Source organism: Castor canadensis, chromosome 2 (assembly GCF_047511655.1).
Source record: "Castor canadensis chromosome 2, mCasCan1.hap1v2, whole genome shotgun sequence".
Lineage (NCBI taxonomy): Eukaryota > Metazoa > Chordata > Mammalia > Rodentia > Castoridae > Castor > Castor canadensis.
This window is the reverse complement of record NC_133387.1, coordinates 184,528,325-184,541,432: the sequence shown is the minus strand read 5'-3', so window position 1 is coordinate 184,541,432 and position 13,108 is coordinate 184,528,325. Positions and strand designations below refer to the sequence as shown.

Genomic DNA, 13,108 nt, shown 5'->3' with positions numbered 1-13,108 from the left:
GTACTGTGCCATCCAAGGGCCTGAATGTGGAATAACTAGGAAGCCACAAGTTCAACACCAGGAAAAGCTTTCTCATCTTCAGAGCTGGCTGATTTGTGGAATGAGGGTCCTAAGGACCTGAAGAAAGGTCCCTTAGGGAAGCAACAGGGAGCAGTCAGCAGGCAAAGCCACACTGGGAGCACAACTCATTTTACTTATTTTATAGGTCAGTGTTCTGGGTAAGATTTCACTTGAAAAAATAAGTTCAGAAACAACTGCATAGGATAACCCCCTTGCTCCCTGACCCCTAACTCCAGAGTCCATAGAACTGTGACAAGGGAATGATTTACCTATGAAGTAGTAATCTTTTCTTGGTGTGTGTGTGGGGGGAGTACTGGGGTTTGAACTCAGGGCCTCACACTTGCTAAGCAGGCACTCTATCTCTTGAGCCACGCCCTCAGCCCTTCTTTGCTTTAGTTATTTTTCAGATAGTATCTTGGCTTTTTTGCCCAGGTCCAACCCAGGACAATCTTCCTATCTATGCCTCCTGCACAGCTGGGCTTACAGGCATGAACCACTGTGTCCAGCTGAAGTAGTAGCCTTGCTACAACTCAAAATGTGGAATTGGTGGCTGCCATTTGAGGTGTCCTTAGAAGGGTTACTATCCCTAAGTGAGGGCAACTGGGAGTCCTTCAAGGATGGCAACTGTGTCTATTAAAGTACCAGTGCGTATTAAAGTACCAGATACAGTACATTAAAAAAATGGCAGTTGAAAGAAAACACTGGGCTAGTGACTGCTGCAATCTTTTCTAACAACCCTAATATCCTAAGAAGCCAGGCATGGTGGTGCATACCTGTAATCCCAACTCTCAGGAGGCCAAAGCAGGCGGTTTTAGATCCCTGTAGGATCACGGGTTCCAGGTTGAAGATCATGAGTTCCATGCCAGCCTTCAAGCTGGAATAGCCAAAAACTATCATTTTACTGAAGATTTACATGTGCCAAAACCAGAAAGGAAGGGACGGAAAACCACTGGAGGAACCGCAAAGCATTATTTAGTAACGGTAGCTAACATTTGCTGAGCACTTACACGACGGTAGAATACTGAACTCCGTGACCACTTCACTCTCATTCCAGCCCCCGTTACTACTCCCTCCATCTCATAAAGAAACTGAAAATCAGAGAAGAAACTCGGCTAAATAATAAAAGCTTAGCCAGGCCATCAATTCTGGTCGATCTTTTGTTGTTTTTTGAGACAGGTCAGGTGCAGGCTGGCCTTGAACTCAAGATTCTCCTGCCTCAGCCTCCCAAGTGCTGCGATTGCAGGCATGCACCACCACTCCGAATTCTGGTCAGTGTTACTCCAAAGAGGTCTTAACTTAAATAGTACCTAAAGTAATTATTAGTGTTTTAGAAAGGAACCAGCATAGCTTTACGAAAACGAATCGGAACCATTTGACTCCCTCCTCTAACAGATCAAGTTCCTGTAATAACCTCAGGAACCACGAGGACAGGGTCACTCACAAACTAGTAAGTTCCAAGGTGTATAGGTAACATCATGGTGAGGAAGTTGAGCTGGGAGGAAAACAGCTTTACGGGAAGAAAGCCAAGTTGGGTGAAATGAAAAGGCAGGGACATAAGGTCATCAAAAGTCCTAGTAAGAATTTTACTGGGGCTGCTTGGTTTGTTTGCTTGTTGTTGTTGTTTGGGCAGAACTAGGGTTTGAACTCAGGGCCTAACGCTTGCTAGGAAGGTGCTCTAACTGCTTGAGCCACTCCACCAGCCCTAAGAATTTTACTGGCAAGGGATTAAACACACTACAGAAGAGAGAGCTTAATATATACCCTAGTTACTGCAAGGTGAGGAAGACTACAATGGAGGGCTCTGAACAACAAGCATCCCCAACAAAGCAATCGTAGCTAAGGAAAAGGAAGAGGTGGCCACTTGGGGTGCCAGATCATCAAAGTCTTCAAGCTGATCCCGTGAAAGAGGGAAAGCCAATTGTCCCTATGCCCTTCGTGTGATGTCAGAGTATGGGACATGGCAAAGCAATCATTTTTCAGCTCTGTGGCAAAGGAATGGTCTGAAAGAAATTGAGTCATAGATTCTGGCCACATAAAGCTACTTTGAGCTGGTGGAAACAGAAGACATCTGTGTGCCAGAAGGCACAGGAAGAATGCAAGGAAGAAGCAATTACCCAGGAAATGCATGCTTCTACAGGTGTTTGGAAGAAGGCGTAAGGTAGTGTAGTTTCTCACATTCCCTTCCCAGTCAAAGCTGGGTGTATTCAAAGGTAATTCCAAGGCACTCAACCAAGAGTTCTTTATTTTCCATAATTGTAGCACACTTCGTACTAATGTTTACTTCTTAGTAATGAATTGCTTTTACAACAAAAAAAACCTTCAAAGAAGGCTTTATTTTTCTAAATCTCAAAATCCAAAAGGAAATGAAATTAATTAGCTACTAACTCTCTAAGACATCTGTTTCCATGGAAAATGAATAACTTCATAAAATGCTTTTAAAAGTTAAATAGCATTAAAGTCTTGTACATTTCAGAACAAGGGTATTAGGTGATATACCACCTGCTTCTGTCATCCATGCACTGTGTCCAGCTCAGATACCAATGCAGGGGACCGCTGGTGCCATTATAGCAGGACACTTTCGCCATGGAGCATGTGGCTCTGATGAGTGCCTTACTTTCTCCATTCTGGACTTACAAATGTTTGTGACTCGGAGCTTCTCTTTGATGTTGCCCGCCTTCTTCAGGAAGAAAAGCCACATGTACAAGATGTACTTTTTCTTCATGAAAAGAAAATGAAGTCTGTCATAATGTCCTGATGTTTTCATAATTATGGCTAGAATAGTGCCACTTGCAAAGTCGTGATCTCTTTAGGAATAATTTAAAAGTATATCAATTAAAAAAAAAAAAAGCAAGGGCTGACAGAGTGGCTTAAGTGATAGAGCACTTGCCTAGTAAGCATGAGGCCCTGAGTTCAAATCCCAGACCTGCCAACTGTCCCCCACCCCAACAAAAAAAAAAAAACAACTTGTTCTTTGCCAAGATGCCTTCTTTTGGTAAGAAGCTGGCCAGAGTTAGGAATCCTCATTCTGCTTGTGGACTGAGTTAACTTGCACAAGGAAATCCTGTCATTGTCAATTGCCGGTGTGTGGCAAAATCTATTTTACATAGTTGCTATGTGACATTTGTATGTATAAATAACATTCACCGAATGTACTAATCTATAGATCATTCAGGTTCCAGAAATGTTAAGTGTAGTCATACAAAATAAAAGGCTTCTGTTGTTGCAATGAGATTGTTAAATTGGCTTATTGCTAGAATGTCATACAAAATGAATACTTAAAAAATTTTAAAGTACTACAAGAATTTTTACTTCATAAAGTGTTTTTTTGTCTAGACTTTTGAGACAGGGTCTCACTGTGAAACCTAAGCTAGCCTCAAGCTCTCCATTCTTCTGTCCCCACCTTCCTCCCAGTGCTGAGATTAAAGGCTTGGGCCACCACTTCCTATTCATAATTTAAATTTTGACACACTGTTGCTACAATAGAAATACACAGATACTTCTTTTTTTGGTGGTATTGGGGTTTGAACTCAGGGCCTCAAGCGCTCCACCAGTTGAGCCACAAATCCAGCCCAACGTTTCTGAATCCAAACTGAAAGGACTGGTTATCTAAATTAATAGTCAATGCCACAGTTTTACAAAACCAAACAAAATATACAACTTTAGAATTAACTGCCATAGAACTTAATCTAAGACAGTACTGACTGTACTAAAATTTCAATCATTAAAAATAAGCACAGGGTGGAGGGAGTGGCTCAAGTGGTAGAGGGGCTGCAAGCCCCGAGTTCAAACCCAGGTACCATAAAAAAAAAAAAAAAAGCACTAAGATTAGCTCCTCTAACACAATGGAATTGACAACAAACTGCCATTATAAAACCATTTGTTTTCAGAAAGAAAAATTGGAGTCTCACAAAACTGGAACACTTCAATTTCTAAGATTTTCCAACAATAAGAGATCGAAGTGTACAGTTACATAGCCTAAATGTTACTGCTCACTCACTCAATTTATGATTTTGCTTTTCAGTCGAGGGCCTTCTTGACTTTTTTTCTTTAGCTCAACTTATTATTAATCATCAACTGTACACCATAGAGCTGCATGGGCAAGTTCTTGAGTTAAATATAAATCTCAACACCATTGGTGTCTGTAAGTGTAATTAGAATATTCTGGAATAGAAATAAAGTTCCTTGCAAGTCAAAATGCTGTGAGGTACTTTCAGTGACTGAACACAGAGGCCTGGAACCCTTTAAGGAGCTGTGAAGAAAAGCCATTGGTAGGAATAAACAAACTGAGGTGAGAGGCTTCTTTCAGCCTCAGTCTACCAACTTGTGACAGATGGAAAGAGTATGACCTATATTCCTTCACTTATTAGAAAAATAACACCTACTTCTTGAATTTCCTTCTTCTTTTCTTCCTTTCTGTGTGTGTTGGGGGGACAGAACTCAGGGCTTTGCACATGTTAGGTGAGTGCTCTTCCACCAAACTATACCTGTAGCCCTGGGTTTCTGCAAGGGTAGGTAAAATCACTGGGATGGTCAGAGGAGGCCTGCTTTATTCTGATGTAGGTCTAAGGTCTTTACTGACACCACCTGTGTTTTCTGTGTTCACTGGCATCACAGCACCACAGGTTTTTCTCCCTAGCAGAGAGCAGGCCTCAAAAAGTAAGAGAGAACTGCCTTGAGTGAGTGGCACCCCTCAGTGAGTGAGACTGGTGGGTGAGGTACTTCACTGCCTGGCCCCACTCTGTAAGCAAAGTGCCTTCAGCCAAGCATGATGCTGTGTGGTTCCTGATGAGCGAGCCAGTAAGTGGAAGCTTTTTGGCAGGAGCTGCAGGGCACATTTTCCATCAGAAGCATTGTGTAAGCCTTGGTCTTGCATTCCCAGTGATAAAATGCTTATGCAGTATTACAGCTAATTAAGTCACAATGAAGTCTAATCAATAAAGACTCAGAAATATTGTCCACAAGAGATCTCTATGCACTCACCACCACTGCATTTTTTTCACTATAAATTAATTTTCCTCCAGTTAAATAAACCATCTTACTATGTTTGCGAGCAGATGGTATAACAGGGGAATAGGCAAACTAGGCTTTAAGAAATGGGTATCCCAAATACATACATACATACATGTATACATGTGTATGCATGTACTGTAAGTGAATGAATCTGGTACTCAAAAATTTAAGTTGCTGGCTCCCATCAGTATAAGGGGAGTCAAGAGAAGTTCTGGTTTCATATGTGGCCAGACCAGCTCTCACATTTTCCAGCAGCTCAGGAAAAGAGTTTCATTCTCTAATTCTTCTATAATTTAGGCTGAAAGGATATTTTTTTGGATGCTCTGAGAAGTTTAATCCCAAAACACTGGCCTAGGCCAAATTTGTTTTACCTAAGACATAAAAGTCAGCTCTATAGTACATCAAGTCATTTGACTTGGTCATCTAAAAAGTAACTCAAATAACAAGCACACATAAAACCAACTGGGTTGCTAAATAAAACATTCAGACCATCATGAGTTATCTATCACTTTAATAATACAGCACAAGAGTCTAATGGGAGATCCCATAGTTAAGTAGTGATTCAATTTTTTAATTAAAAATATTTACTGAAAATTTATATCCTATCAGGTGCTTCTAGATTTTACAGAAGATGTTGATAGCAAAACACAGTATTACTATAAGGGGCTTATATTCTAGGGACTAGGGAAGGAAGACATGTTAATTATAAACTATGTGCTATAAGAACAATTTGGATTTTTGAGACAGGATCTCAACATACAGCCCAGGTTGGCCTGGAACTCCCAATTCTCCTACTTCAACCTACTGAGTGTTGGGATTAGAGGCTAGTCCTACCATCCCCAGCTGATAAATTCTCTTTTACTTTATACCAGTATTGGGGCTGATAGAGCAGCTCAAGTGGTAGAATGCCAAGCATGAGGCCCTGAGCTCAAACCCCAGTAGTGAAAAGAAAAAATTATACCACTATCATTCCAGTTTGAAAGTATATGTTTTAGTGCATCTCAGGACACCTATGAAAGGAAGCTTGTATTAAACAAACAAGATCAGGCATAGAAATATCCACTAATTGTGAGGACAACTTCATTCCACACATTACTGACAATAAAGAGAAGCTCAGAATTCCTGAACCAACTGTATCCATTTGTAGAGCCTCCCACACAGCGGGAGATACTCTGGAATTCAACTTGGCTAGAAGAAGCTAGTTGATACAGCCTCCCCTTCCCTGTCTCCCAAGGGCTAATTTAGAAAACTGTATCAGCTCTGCTCTAGTTGCTAGACCCTCTTTAGCAGAAATAGATACAACCAGCTCCAGTCTATGACAACAGCCTGAGAAATGAAAGGACCGTCTTGCTCTTAAAGACTTCCCTCAACATAACAGTGACAGGCTCTCTGTTCCACAGAAAGAATTAGCTCTACGTCTGCTGAGGTACAACTGTGCAACTAGAAACAGGAGCTGTGAGCACAAAGAGGACGTGGGGGCAGGCTCTGCTTCCTTCCTGTGAACTTGAAACTTCACGGTTCTCAGGGATGCCCTTTCTCCCTTTCTCCCATGCCTCACCAGGCTGACCGGGGTCCTTTCATAGCTTTTGGGACTCAGGTCTATGATACAGGTAACATGTCCATCGCAGGGCAGGAGAGCTTGTACTAGCAATACAACAATTGTCCACTCATCTCCTACACTGGGCTGTTTCTAATTTTCTATACTTCCTCTTCCAAAACCTGTTATTCCTACTTGGGGAATTACTTGCCTGAGATTAAAGAGTGACATACTTAGGATTATCATGTTGGCTTTCTCTGAGTATTAAGCTTTCATGTGAACATATTATATATATTAGTTCTTTCTAAGCGCTTAATGTTGCACAGTTTTATTTCTAAGAACTAGTAGACAATGTGGTTGGATATTCACCAGGCAGCTCTGGGAAGACCAGATGAAGAATCTTCTGCCAGGGCTGGGGGTAGAAGGTGGAAGAGATCCAAATTGCTCACAGAAAATATTGTGGACGGTGGAAAAGCACACGAAGTGGTTTGTTTGTCTTGCTCCCCCCACCTTTTGCAACAGTGCGTCTGAGTACTGACTAAATTACTTATTACCTGTGTGGTTTTAAACAAGTGAAGTAATCTCTCTAAACTTCAGCTGCCTAAACTTCATCAGTAAAATGACAAAATAACAAATGCTATTACCAATCCCAAAGTATAGTTAGGTTGCTCAAAATAGACAACATATAAGAAAATATTTTATAAACTCTAAAGCCCTAAAGAAATGTAGTTTCTTGGTATTACTGTTGATATTATTATTTGAACAGAAGTATCCCTTTTGGAAGGTGTTTTGTATTCAGCATTTTAATAAACTCATGCATTAATTCACACATTTAAATAAATATGGATGAATGCCTACTAGAACCCAGACACTGTCCTAAAATACAGCAGGAAACAAAAAACAAACGCTTATTGCAGCCAAGGAATGATGGAAGTCTGGTGTCAGGTTGTGATAAATGCTTTGCAAGCAGAATTGTAGAAAGAATGCTGGGGGTAGTCAGGAAAGGCCCCTCCCTTCGAAGGATGCATGAGCATGTGAGGGAACAGGAATGTGTATGCTAGGCAAGTCTGAGAAACAGCAAGGATCTTCTGAGTTCAGATCCTCAGGTAAAGAATAACAGGAAACGAGATGGTCCTGCAGGCCATAGCAATGGCTTTCGGAATTTTATTTTCAGTGTAAGGACAGCTCCTGAGGTGGGGGGAGGGGGAGAAGGACTGGGTTCTGACACAGATCTACTACTTGCTAAGTCCCACTAGGTACCAGACACTAGGCTTGATTAGAAACAGCTGTGAAAAAGGTATTTTGTCATGCATCCTCTAAGCTCACTGTCTGGTGTGAAAGACACCAAATGGAGGAACTAATTACAATATAAAGTTTGGTAAGTATCATTGTAAGATAAAGTTCAAAGAAAGGAAGAATGAATTATTTGGGTTCTCATTTGTAACCCATCTAATTTCTTATTCTAGATACTATAATACAAGAGTGAGTGGGATAGGGTTGGGGAAGAAAGCAGTATTCTGGGCAGAGGGAATGATTCCAGAAAACATGGCGTACAGGGAACTAGAAGAAACTTAGGATGGCTGCTTGTGGGTGGGAGGTGGGGTTAGAGAGACAGGCAGGAGCCCCTCATAACGGTGTCTGTGCTGCTGCTTTCACGGCAGTCATGAGACCACATAAACAAACCTGAAGGCAATGTAAACCACTGAGAAAAGCTAGAAAAGGATATGATCAGATTCATGCATGTCTGCATTAGGTCTGTCTCTGGGTTTGTGTTTTGGAAAGACTGCTCGTACAGCTGGGAGGAGAATGGATTAGACTGGGACAAGACTGGAACCAGGAGTCCATGTAATTGACTGATGATTAATTTAAGCAAGAGAGGATGAGAATATGGTCTGAGGACATGGCTACAGGAATGGGCTGGCTCTACAGGATTGACAACAGATGGGCTCTGGTGACAGTGAGAGGGAGGAGCATAAAGGTTTGTTTCTGCCTTGATCAGATGCGAATGGATTCCCCAGGACAGCGAGCACAGAATACAGCAAATCTGGGAAGAGGGGAGTTAAGTTCACTCTGGACAATGTTTCCAGTGCTGTGCCTTCAGGACATGGAAGGGAAGACACTGGGTAGCAAATGGTTGGATCTGTAGCCCTATATCTCAGAGAAACTAGACCAAAATGTTACTTGGGGACTAATCATAACAGTAATCAATCAACCCATGAAAGGAAAGAAGATGGCTCAGAAAGATGATGTAAACGAGAAAAGATGTAAAAGATGAACAGAGGAGAAATATGGCATAGAAGACTAACATGGTGCATCTAAAGGACAGGAAGAAAACTGAGGTCACAGTGTCCCAGAGCAATGGCCAAAGCATTTCAGAAAATAAGGAGTGACTCAATAAAGAAAGCAAAAAGACCCAAAAACAACAACAAAAAAAAAAACAATTAAAAAGTACGCAATTGCTGGGTGCTGGAGGCTCACACCTGTTAATCCCAGCTGCTCAGAGGGCAGAGGTCAGGAGGACTGTGGTTCAAAGCAGGCCAGGCAAATAGACAGACCCTATCTCAAAAATGCCCAACACATGATACAGGAAAGAGTAGGAAATACTCTGGAGTTAGTAGGTATAGGTAAGAACTTTCTCAACGAAACCCCAGCAGCACAGCAACTAAGAGATAGCATAGATAAATGGGACCTCATAAAACTAAAAAGCTTCTGTTCATCAAAAGAAATGGTCTCTAAACTGAAGGGAACACCCACAGAGTGGGAGAAAATACTTGCCAACTATACATCAGACAAAGGACTGATAACCAGAATATATAGGGAACTTAAAAAACTAAATTCTCCCAAAACTAATGAACCAATAAAGAAATGGGCATGTGAACTAAACAGAACTTTCTCAAAAGAAGAAATTCAAATGGCCAGAAAACACATGAAAAAATGCTCACCATCTCTAGCAATAAAGGAAATGCAAATTAAAACCACACTAAGATTCCACTTCACCCCTGTTAGAATAGCCATCATCAGCAACACCACCAACAACAGGTGTTGGCGAGGATGCGGGGAAAAAGGAACCCTCTTACACTGTTGGTGGGAATGTAGACTAGTACAACCACTCTGGAAAAAAATTTGGAGGCTACTTAAAAAGCTAGACATTGATCTACCAAAATAGTTTCTGCTGGGTATTGAGGGGGTGGGGACAGAGGGAGGGGGTGGAGTGGGTGGTAAGGGAGGGGGTGAGGGCAGGGGGGAGAAATGACCCAAGCCTTGTATGCACATATGAATAATAAAATAATAATAATAAAAAAAGAAAATGCCCAACACAAAAAAGGGCTGGTGGAGTTGCTCATGTGGTAGAGCTCAAGCATTAGACCCTGAGTTTAAACATCATCAGGAAAAAAAAAAAAAGAAGGAGCCTGAGATAGGAGGATCATTTATGCCCAAGGCCAAACTAGGGCAGTGTGGGAACTGGGAGAAGACCTGCAGATAGACACCTCACCAAAGACACACGGATGGCAAATAAACATGAAAAGATGCTCATAATCACACATTAGAGAAATGAGAGTTAAAGTAACAAGATTATCACTATACACCTAGTAGAGTTAAAAAATTCAAACAACTAACATCGCCAAACACTGTAAGAACGTGGAGCAATAACAATTCTTATTTCTTGCAAAATGGGGCAGCCACTTTGCAGGACTGTTAAGTAGTGTATTTCAAAACTAAACACACTCTTGCCCCATTACCACAGTCCTGCTCCTTGGTATTTACTCCAAATGAGCTGAAATTTATGTCTGCACAAGACTATTATGGCAACTTTATTCATGTCAAAACTGGGAAGCAACCAAGACATCAATCAGTAGGGGTGGGGGTAAACTGTGATACATCCAGCAATGGAATATTACTCAGCACTAAATGCAAATAAGCTACGGAACCACAAGAAGACACAGGGGAGCCTTGCATTGCTAAGCAAAAGAAGCCAATCTGAACAGGCTACAGTACTGTATGTTTCCACCTACGTGATAGACTAGAAAAGGACAAACTCATGGAGGCAATAAAAGAATCAGTGATTGCAGTGGGGAAGAGGAGAAGGAGGGATGAGCAGGTGGAACCCATAGGATATCTTAGGGCAGTGAAAGTACTCTGTATGATACAACAATGGTAGATAAATGTCATTAACCTTCATCAAAACCCATGGGATTTACAACACACACAGTGAGCTCCAATGTAAACTACAGACTCTCAGTGACATTTTTTGTGTCACTGTAGGTTCATCAATTGTAACTACTGTACTGCTCTTGGTGGGGGGCGGGGTGTTGACAGGAGGGGAAGCTGTGGGAGGTGGGGGCAGATGGTATACGGAAACTCTCTGCTCAACTTTGCTGGTATCCCAAAACTGCTCTAAAATATAAAACCTAGTTTTTAAAGCGAGGGATAGTGAAATACTAAACACTGTTGAGCAGTCATTAAGATAAAACTGAGGACTGCAGCTATTAATGACGGGATCTCTGGTGACCCTAGGGTCACCAGAACAATCTGCTTCCTCAATTTCACAGTAAGATTGGAAAGAGCTGCGATTTATTCCCCCATTTCCTTCCAGTCCTTTTCTGAGGTGTCAACACGATTCACGCTCTCCTCCTGCTATGCCACCAAAGCTCTACTTCCAGAGCAACAATGGTCTCCACACTCCCAAACCCAACACCAGTCCCCCATCCTCTCCTGTCACTCTGCAGCATGTCCCGCCACCCCTCACTCCCTCCTCCTTGGTACGTTTTCTTCGCTTGTTTGTTAAGTCAAGCAGACTCTGACTTTCCTCACTAGCCATTTTTAGGACCCCCTTTCACCTTCCTGATCTCGAAATTTTGGCATATTCTAGAACTTAATCCTAGGACCTCTTCCCTTCTCCATAATTACTGCCTAGAGAGTGATGACATCTGACAACACTAAATGTCATCTCCACACTGATGACTCTGAAGGCCTGGAATGCTCCCAGAGCATCTCGGGGCCATGTCTAACGGGCAGCTCAAACCTCACAAGTCTAAAACATCTCCAAAAATCTCAGTAGCAGTAAAACTATCCTTTGGGTTGCTCAGGCCAAAACCCCTGCCATTACCTTCAATTACTTTCTCTTTCTCTCTCTCTCTCTCTCTCTCTCTCTCTCTATCACACCCAGCTAAATGCTGGAACCAGAGTGTCTGCATTCAAGTTCTAGTTCGGCCACTTAGTAAATGTGTTATCTAGGGAAAACTGCTCAACCTCTTGTGGCCTTTGTACTATCATCTATACAAAGGAGGTGATGATGTGAGATGTTGTAAGATGCTTTGGACAGTGCCTACCTCACAGTATATAGTATTCCTTCAATATGACTTCTTACCAGTTCCTGCTCAACACCTCAGTCTGGGAACTAGCCACCAACATCGCCCATCCTCGTCTCTTACTAACCAGCCTCCTTTCTTAAGCCTTTGTACCTTTGACCTATTAGCAACATAGCAAAACACAGTAATCTTCTTTTAAAAGTCACGGCAAAAGTTGGATACGGTGAGGCACATCTGTAATCCCAGCACTTGAGAGGCTGAGGCAGAAAAATAAAAAGTTTGAGGCCTGCCTGGGCTGAACTGTAGAGAGGGGGAGGGAGAGGAAGAGGAGCTCATCACTGTAAAATTCTTTTTATTTTTTTATGTTTGAATTTTCTCATGACAAAAATTGGGGAGAAAAAAACCCCTAAGTCAGGTTGTGCCACCCCTCTGTGAAAACTAATCCTTCACAGAGTGGACACTCAAGTCTGCACACTGACCAGCTCAGCCCTCCCTTGCCTCTCAGACCTCATCTCTCCTCGTTGCCACGCTTTCCTTTTGAGCACATGCATTTTGTGCTGCTCAAGCTTTTGAGGCTTACCCACCGGGGGCCTCCACCAGTTTCCCATGCTGGGAATGCTGATCCTTACGAAGACTGCACAGCTCAAGCCTTCACTTTCTTTCTGTCACCTTTCCCATCTACACCTTTTCAAACCACCTTCCACCCCCACCCGAAATTCCGTCTTAATTTCATTGTTCGAATAGCATCTGTCATTATCTGATAAACTATTAAGTCCTTGATTCTGAGAGACTCAAAGTAAAATCCCATCCATACCCTACCTACTTACCCTAAAATAAAATTCTCCTGTGCTTAGACTTTGCTGCCAACCCAGTGGACATGCTCTTCCTTACAATGAAAGCACATGATCACACAAACCTCACTGTCTGCAAAATGTCCTTTTGTATGCATATAAATAGTGACAAAAACTGCATAGCTGGATGTGGTAGCTGTGCCTGAAACCCCCTCACTTGAGAGGCTGAGGTAGGAGGATCCTGAGTTTGAGGCCAGCCTGGGTTACATAGCAAGACACTGCCTCCACCATCCCTTCCAAAACAAAAAAACCAAAACCCAACTGACCAACCCAACAAACAAGCAAAAATCTCTGTATATTTTGGGTATTTGGTAGGTATAGATTCTGGGTATCTGTAATCT

The 13,108-nt window shown here is 42.1% G+C and overlaps 1 protein-coding gene across 8 annotated transcripts in view; it reads right to left on the bottom strand.

Moving 5' to 3' along the window:
* Window positions 1-13,108, bottom strand: part of Sik3 (SIK family kinase 3) — a 216,062-nt gene that overhangs the window by 38,164 nt on the left and 164,790 nt on the right. The window lies entirely within an intron of this gene.